Genomic DNA, 7,502 nt, shown 5'->3' on the forward strand with positions numbered 1-7,502 from the left:
TTTATCATTTCGTTATCTCCTAACTTATATAAATCACCATTAGTCAGAATAATAAACAAGAAAAAATAATATTCTTTCTGTGAGACCCTTTTTATTTTTAATATTTGTCCTAAAAGAGAGGTTGGGCCTTACCTTTTCAAGGGTCCAAGACCAGCTTACTATGGACCCCAAGACTCTCTCAAGAGCCTCACTCTTCATTCTGTCTCACTTTGCATAAAATAATTTCTCTCCCCTTTCTAAAACTCTAGAGCAGTAGCCCTACTAGAAGTTTTTGCCTCCTCAAGTTTGCAAATCTTCTTTGTTCGAAGTTGTCTGAACTCGTATCTCCAAGTAAGTAGACCCCAACCTTCTTTTTCCAACTATCTTGTGGTGGCTCTACCTAGGTTCATCCTAATAACCCTCTTGTATTTTTGTGTGCCAATATTTCCAACTCCTTAATCTGTTTCTAGAGCTGTGGTGCTCTCCTTGGGGTACTATTTCATTTGGCTAAGCTTGAGTAAGGTAAGGGAAGCTAGGGTTTCTCTTTTTTGTTGTTGTTTTGCTTGTTCTTGTTTTGTTTGGCTAAGTTTGATTAGTGTTTTGTAAAATATGAGACAAGATTGGGGAAAACGTTAGTTTTTGGTATATTTCTGAATTAGGAGTTCAAATATTCATGAAACTGTGATATTTGACGTTATTTCTCGTATTCTGGAAGCGTCGGGCAGTCGCTGGACGACTGTGTATTTCTCTGATATGCGCAGTTTTAGTAAAATTGACATTCCCGACTCGTTAACCGTTGGATTAAGCTCAAATTTTGAAATTTGGTTCATAACATGCTATTTTATGGTTTGACCGGTTGGATTGTCGATTAGATGTCTGTAGCTTGAGAAATGTGTCACGTATTACTGCAGTGATTTTGATTTTGAGATAATTAATTTACTTAGGAATTTTGGTGTAAGAATTATGGTTGTGTGTTGCGCTTGATTGTATGGAATTGCAGGTACTTAAATGTTGACACTCATTTATTTGGTATGAATAATATTTTGTGATATATGTATGTCATGGTATGCATTTATAAAGTATGAGATTAAATGAAATCTTGTTATGTTGAGTATGAAATGGAAAATATGACTTGTTTGATTGGTAGTGGTTTGGCATGAGACTTGAATGACTGAGATGGCATGTGGAAATTGTTGGTAAAAGAGTTTCAAGAGAAACTCTTGGTGATGTGGTTAGTGTATACCTTGATATAGGAGATGTCTAGATAAAGGAAGATATCCTGAACTCTAAAAATTATTCACGCTCACATAGAGTAGAATAATTTATGTGGTGAGAGTGGCAGGAGGTCCTAGTCTTGGGACATATTGAGCCCAAGACATTAGAGGATTAACCTTGTGTATGGTTGGGTGATAACTCATTGCGTCTAGACTCTGCAGAGTTTAGAAGCCAACATAGGCGCATACTTCCTTTAGAATTCTATATCAAGAGTATGATCCGGATATTGAGTCATATAGTCTTGAAATTGTTTGCTTTCACATGATTTGGGTGCCTACTTCTTTGTTTGTGCATAATATGATCTGACTATTTATTTGCTCTATAACATGATTAAAACAATTTTTGCTCTAGCTTACCCTTTCTTTTGGTGTATGTTTCTTTGTTTGGTTTCTCCTTTTTGCAATGATCACCAATTTATTGGTGTGAGCAGACGTGGAAACCCCTGGAGGTACTCAAGGTGGTGGAGATGCTGCTGTGTAGAGTGGTCCCATGGTCTGGGTTGTGGCTCACAGTTCAGTGTTTTTGAAGAACTCTTAGTTTGTTTTAAATTTCTTGCTCCTTGAGCAATCCTTTTGCAAAACAATAGTACTCTTGTGTTATGTTTTATGGCATCGTGGTGTGCCTAAACTTTCATTCCAAGTATATTATGGATAACTGTAATAGTTAGTACATGTATGTTTCATGTCATGTGCTCTTTTATACTATAATTATGTGATGTTTAATTTTAGTAGATTACTCTATTAGAAATGGGATGTCACACTTCCCTTACAATAGATTACTCTATTAGAACTTGGGTCGGATCGGAACATTACCTCCCTCCATTCTTCGAAACACCTCTTAAGGATAAAACCATAATACCTCAAAAACGCAACTATTGTTCCCAACGATGACTACCAGAAAGACTTAGATCGGATTGGATCATAAATCTATTAAATATGTCTTGTTTATTATCTAATATTATTTTAAATTTAATTTCTTACAAAAATATAACATTTTTTAGATAACCGGTAAATTTCATCAGTTTTTCGGGGATTTTAACTAGTTATCCATTTTATTAGTTCCCACTATTTATTAAAATGTTTGACTTTTGTAAATGGTCAAAGTAGTTTGTAGGCCAATTTCTGGTCAGATTCGTCGAACTGATCAATTTAGTCTAACTTTTCACGAATTTTTTTTTTTTTTTCAAGTTTAGCTCTTGGCTAGGCTCGCGTATCTTTCAAAATAACTTCCTTTCATTCGGCCAACTAAATTGGAATTTCTGTTTTCATTAATTTAAAAAGTAAAAGCCCACATAAACGGGACACGTTTTTATGGGTTGAAATTTCTAATATTTCAACTCCCAGTATTATTTAATACTGTTAATTGATGTAAAAATATTAGTTTTTTCTATAATTAATATTATATATATTTCTATATATTATTATTTGGATAATTTTCTAAAAGAGTATAAGGATTGAGGTAAAGGAATTTTGATTGTTTTTCATATATGATTCTTTTGTTACAAGTTGGTTCTGATCTTATTTTGAAAATTTAGAGTTTATTACGAAGAGTTTATATGTTAGAAATTTTACATAATTGAGAAATTCCTTTATATTTCCTTCAAACTATAAGAATTGGAAAAATGAAATAACTGCAAATTATTGGTGTAAATGTATTACAATTCTTATATTTTAAATATTTTATTTAACGTTTGTAATTGAATATTCAGTGTTTATTTGGTACAACACTACAAGAAAATGTAATTAATTTTAATAAAAAAAAATTATTAGTTAGCATAGTGACCAATTTATATATAAATTAAAAAAAATAGTTATTAAAATAGTCATTATTATAAATAAAATATTATAATTGGTCGTTAAATTGATCATTAATTAATTAAATACTAAATTAGAAACCATTTTTTTTGTAACAAAAATCTTGGTAACTAATGTTTAGTGACAAATTTTCTTTGGTAGTTAAATTTTAGAAATCAATTTAAAGATCACTGGTAATTTTTTATTCATTATAGTGACTATTTTAGTAATCAATAACTTTTTATTTTTGTAAATTGGTATCTAAGTTAGTCACTATAGTGACTAACAAGTTTTGATCACTAAAATTGATTGCTAATGACACATTTTCTTGACGTAATTGGAGTTTAGTTTTGTTTTAATATTAAAGTAATTGATTAAAGAAGATATTTGATCTAATCTTCATCCTCACTGCGTAACTGATATATATTCGTACTCGTATCCATACACGCTTCCGTACTATTTCAATATCGATTAATTAATTTTTATAAAAGAAATAAAAAATTATGCTCAAGGAAACATAATATTATTAAATATTCTGTATTAAAAGAAGGGTTATTTCTTCAATATCAAATATTTAGAAATAAATTATATTATAATTATATAAATTTCAAATTAGAATAACAATTGTACTATATCTAGGCAAAATTCGATAACTATTTAGCTTAAACCGTCTATATATAGTCCTACGATAAAAACAGTAGACAAATAGTCAAGATTACATACATGGCAGCCTAGGCCGACTACTATAAAGCATACAATGTAATAAAGAGCTGTTAACTCCAAACTCAGGCCCCTCACTCAGAACTTGGGCTCAGCCCAGGCTCATAGAGAATCAGAATATTGACCCAAAATGGCTAAAGGGGGGCCCAACCCACAAGAAGGGGCAAACGCAATGAATGACTCTATAAATAAATGTGAACCCTAACAATTAAAGGTACATTTTCATTAATTCACTCATCTGATATTTGAATTTGAGAGTTTTTGCTGACTTGATCGTCGAAGCCTTTTCGCAAGTAGCCCCTTAAGGATCCAAACCGTTAACGTTAGGAGACGACATGCACAAGTCAAGAAGAAGTCAATTCGAGAGGTCAAGGATTGGGGTAAGGCAGTACTTGTGTTTCCTGACATCCCTTCTTTGTTTTCGCAATAACAACAATAAAAGTTCACGAAGAAACAAAACATTTATTAAATTTGTAAACATGAATGAAACATCGTCGATAAAATTTAAAAATATTTAAACAAAATATAAAAGAAAAATAAATATTCAATTAAAAATTATTTTAAATGTCTATTTATTTCAATTTTTTAAATTCTAATGAAATCTCTCTTTATATATATATATATATATATATATATATATAAAATAAAAGTTATATATTAAATCACTTTATCAAAATCATACAAAGAACAAAGGTCAAAGTAATAATAATAAAATGTTAACATAGATCTTTCACCTTTTGATTTTCAATATATGTTGGATGATAGTAAAAAAGATCCATGACATTTACATTAAATTATTATATTACAGTAAATAAAATTTACTTGTAAAATTATATTGCTAAAATTACACATATGATAATGACTTAGAAAATAAAAATAATTATATAAAAAATGTTAAAATAGTATTCTACATTATAAAAATAAACAACAAATAAAAATATTAAAAAATTATCATATGTGTTTCTTATAAACAATTTGAGAGACAGTTGAATGAAATCACACCAAGAAAAATAAATGTATAATTAAGGGTATGATAAGATGAGAAATACCTTAGAGATCTAAGAAAATTGTTGAAATATCAACTTAGTCGATAGTCGATGATTAATATATAACGAAAATCGTTTTAGCGAAATAAGATAGTTCTTCAAATGAAACAAAAATTAATAATAATAGAATAAAGAAGATAAATTTTTTATATTACCTAATAAATGAAAGATTTATAGTATGGAACACTTAAATTGATAGTGTTAAAAATTCTCATGTGAAAAGAAAATATACAATAAATAAAAATATTAAAAAGGTAAAAATATTCAAATGATAGACATAAAAAATATTTAATTAATATACATCATTTTAACATAATTGCATAAAAGTTGAGAGAAGATGAAAAAATATATTGGAGATAAAAATGAATTTCATGACAAAAATGATAACATGACTCCCTAAGCAATACACTTGACTCGGACTCGACTCATCCGGATACATATAATCTAGTCGGATTCAGCGGATACTTGCACTTGTGGTGGATTTATCTGCTCACCCCTGAGCTAAGTGTTACAAGTGTTACAATGTCTCAATCCCCCCACATCTTAATGACTTTCAAGCCTCCTACTACTCTCACCACAAGAGTCAGTCCGCTCTAAGTGAGACTAACTGACTCCTTAGAGTGTCAAGATGCAACCTTATCTTGAATCCTTACCAAATTATATAGATGAGGCACCACCATGAACTCCCACTAATAGGGGTCATGGAATTACGTCCCGACCACTAAAGCACCACCATAAGATCTCACCTAAAGGCTCATGGGTTTACGTACTGACCACATACCAATTATACTCAATCAATCAAGTAATATTTATCACACATATAAATCTCATACCAACCCTTTTAGCCATTTTTCATTCATATTCCATGTTGAATCAATAACAACTCATCCTTCCCAAATCCACGAATATAGAACTGTACCTCATGCCAATACCATGTCAAAAGTCATCATTTCTTATCTCATATCAAATCCATACCTAACTCATCATATTCAATCCATGAAACAACCATACATGTAACATGCCCAATTCACATTGAACTCACCCATTACAGAATATAGATTATCTCATTCATACATAATCACCCAATTCGTATTTTAAAAGCAAGATCAACACAAACATAGAGCCAACAATTTAGAACAGGGAAACAACCATACAGGCCGCATTCTCGCCTAACTTCTCACTCAGGCAGAAAGGCCTCACTCAAGCAAGAGGGACTCTCGCTCAGGCGAGCTTCTTTCGCCCAAGCGAGAGTTCAACATCAAGAACAGTGGCCATCAGCTCCTTCTCGCTTAGGCGAGACTTTCCTCGCCTGAGCGAGACACTCGCTCGCTCAAAACGTGGTTAATCGCTTGAGTGATAGCTCGCGTGAAATGGCCTGGGCAAGCCTCTGTTAATCTCGCCTAGGCGAGACATGCTCGCTTGGACGGAAAACTAGCGCTCACCATTGTTCCCTCGTGCAACAGTCACCCAAACACGCCCCAAACAGTTCAAACATGCATTCCAGCAACTCATACCCACACACAGTCTATTTAATCATGGAATAAATGTACAACAAGTAGATCTCATGGAATATACAAAAGGATCTTGCTTCCCTTACCTAGAAAGGAGCTAATATCGAACTTCGACTCTTAAACCAACGGAACCAGTAGCTCCAAGAACAGATCTATGAACTGGAACAACGACACAGAAAAAAGGGACGAGGTTACTAAAGTGGACCTCTAGCGAAAAAATACAAAAAGAAACTTTGAAAGGAACCAGTAGGGGTTGAAGTTTAACTTATGTGGGGAAGAGCAAAAAGAAACTTTGAAAGGAACCAGTAGGGACTGAGGTTTAAGTTATGTGGGGAAGAGCTGAGCTTAGAGCTAGCTTGACCAAGAGCTGTGAGTAACCCTAGCGGAGCGTTCTAACAGAAAGAGTGAGTGTATGAGAGGGAACAATTTACAAACGACAGCTAAATGGGAACTCTTAACTGCTTTAGGGGTACCCTATGGGCTAACCCTTAGCCCAACAGATTTGGGACAGTCCCTTTAATCGAAGATTCCATTTCAAAAGAAAAAGAAAATTAGACTAAAATTATTTCCAAAGAACTTATTTAACCCTTCTCGTATATAAATAGAGTAATAATATCCGAATATCTTAGACTCCATGACCCCATTATTTTCTCAATCTCGCTTATTTCCTCATGACGTGTTTTATTTACACTTCTCTTTTATCTCTAGAAAGATCTCTCTTATCTTTCATAAGATCTTTCTCTTTTTTATCTCTCATCAGATCTTTCGGAACATGGTGTCCGTCAATAATTTTCTAAATAAATAATTCATTTGTTTCTAGCATTTGGTACCAACCAAATGTAGAGAATAAAGTTGAAAGGGGAGGTTTAGAAAGAATGGAAGATCGATGAGATAAAATGAAGGAAGAAACATTAAAACAAACACGAACTAAGTAAAGAACAATCCTATACCTTAGCACTTTGTTCACACACGGATATACGAAAAGGGAGAGAGAGACTTTACGCGTCTAATGGTCCCAAACCCCAACATAAATAAATGTGATCAGTCGTGTTGGGTTGTGTGTGAGAAAGACTCGAAAACAGAGTCAGTCATAATGTAATACAGAGGAATCAAATTTCCTAAGCAAAATGTAAAATAAAAAAACAAGATCAGAAATTTCATTTCCACCGAAACTATGA

At 32.4% G+C, this 7,502-nt stretch overlaps 1 long non-coding RNA gene across 2 annotated transcripts; it reads left to right on the forward strand.

Moving 5' to 3' along the window:
- On the forward strand, positions 1 to 1,981 carry LOC114174717 (uncharacterized). 2 transcript variants are annotated; one of them, XR_003602701.2, is made up of 3 exons: positions 4 to 330; positions 450 to 501; positions 1,685 to 1,981. It is a non-coding gene; the product is annotated as an uncharacterized LOC114174717 (long non-coding RNA). The 2 variants fall into 2 exon arrangements; XR_014986607.1 differs by lacking the exon at positions 450 to 501 and having other exon boundaries at positions 1 to 330.
- Positions 1,982 to 7,502: the final 5,521 nt, after the last annotated feature.

Source organism: Vigna unguiculata, chromosome 2 (genome assembly GCF_037176805.1).
Source record: "Vigna unguiculata cultivar grain cowpea cultivar isolate G323 ecotype 2 chromosome 2, ASM3717680v1, whole genome shotgun sequence".
In the NCBI taxonomy this organism is placed as follows: Eukaryota; Viridiplantae; Streptophyta; class Magnoliopsida; order Fabales; family Fabaceae; genus Vigna; species Vigna unguiculata.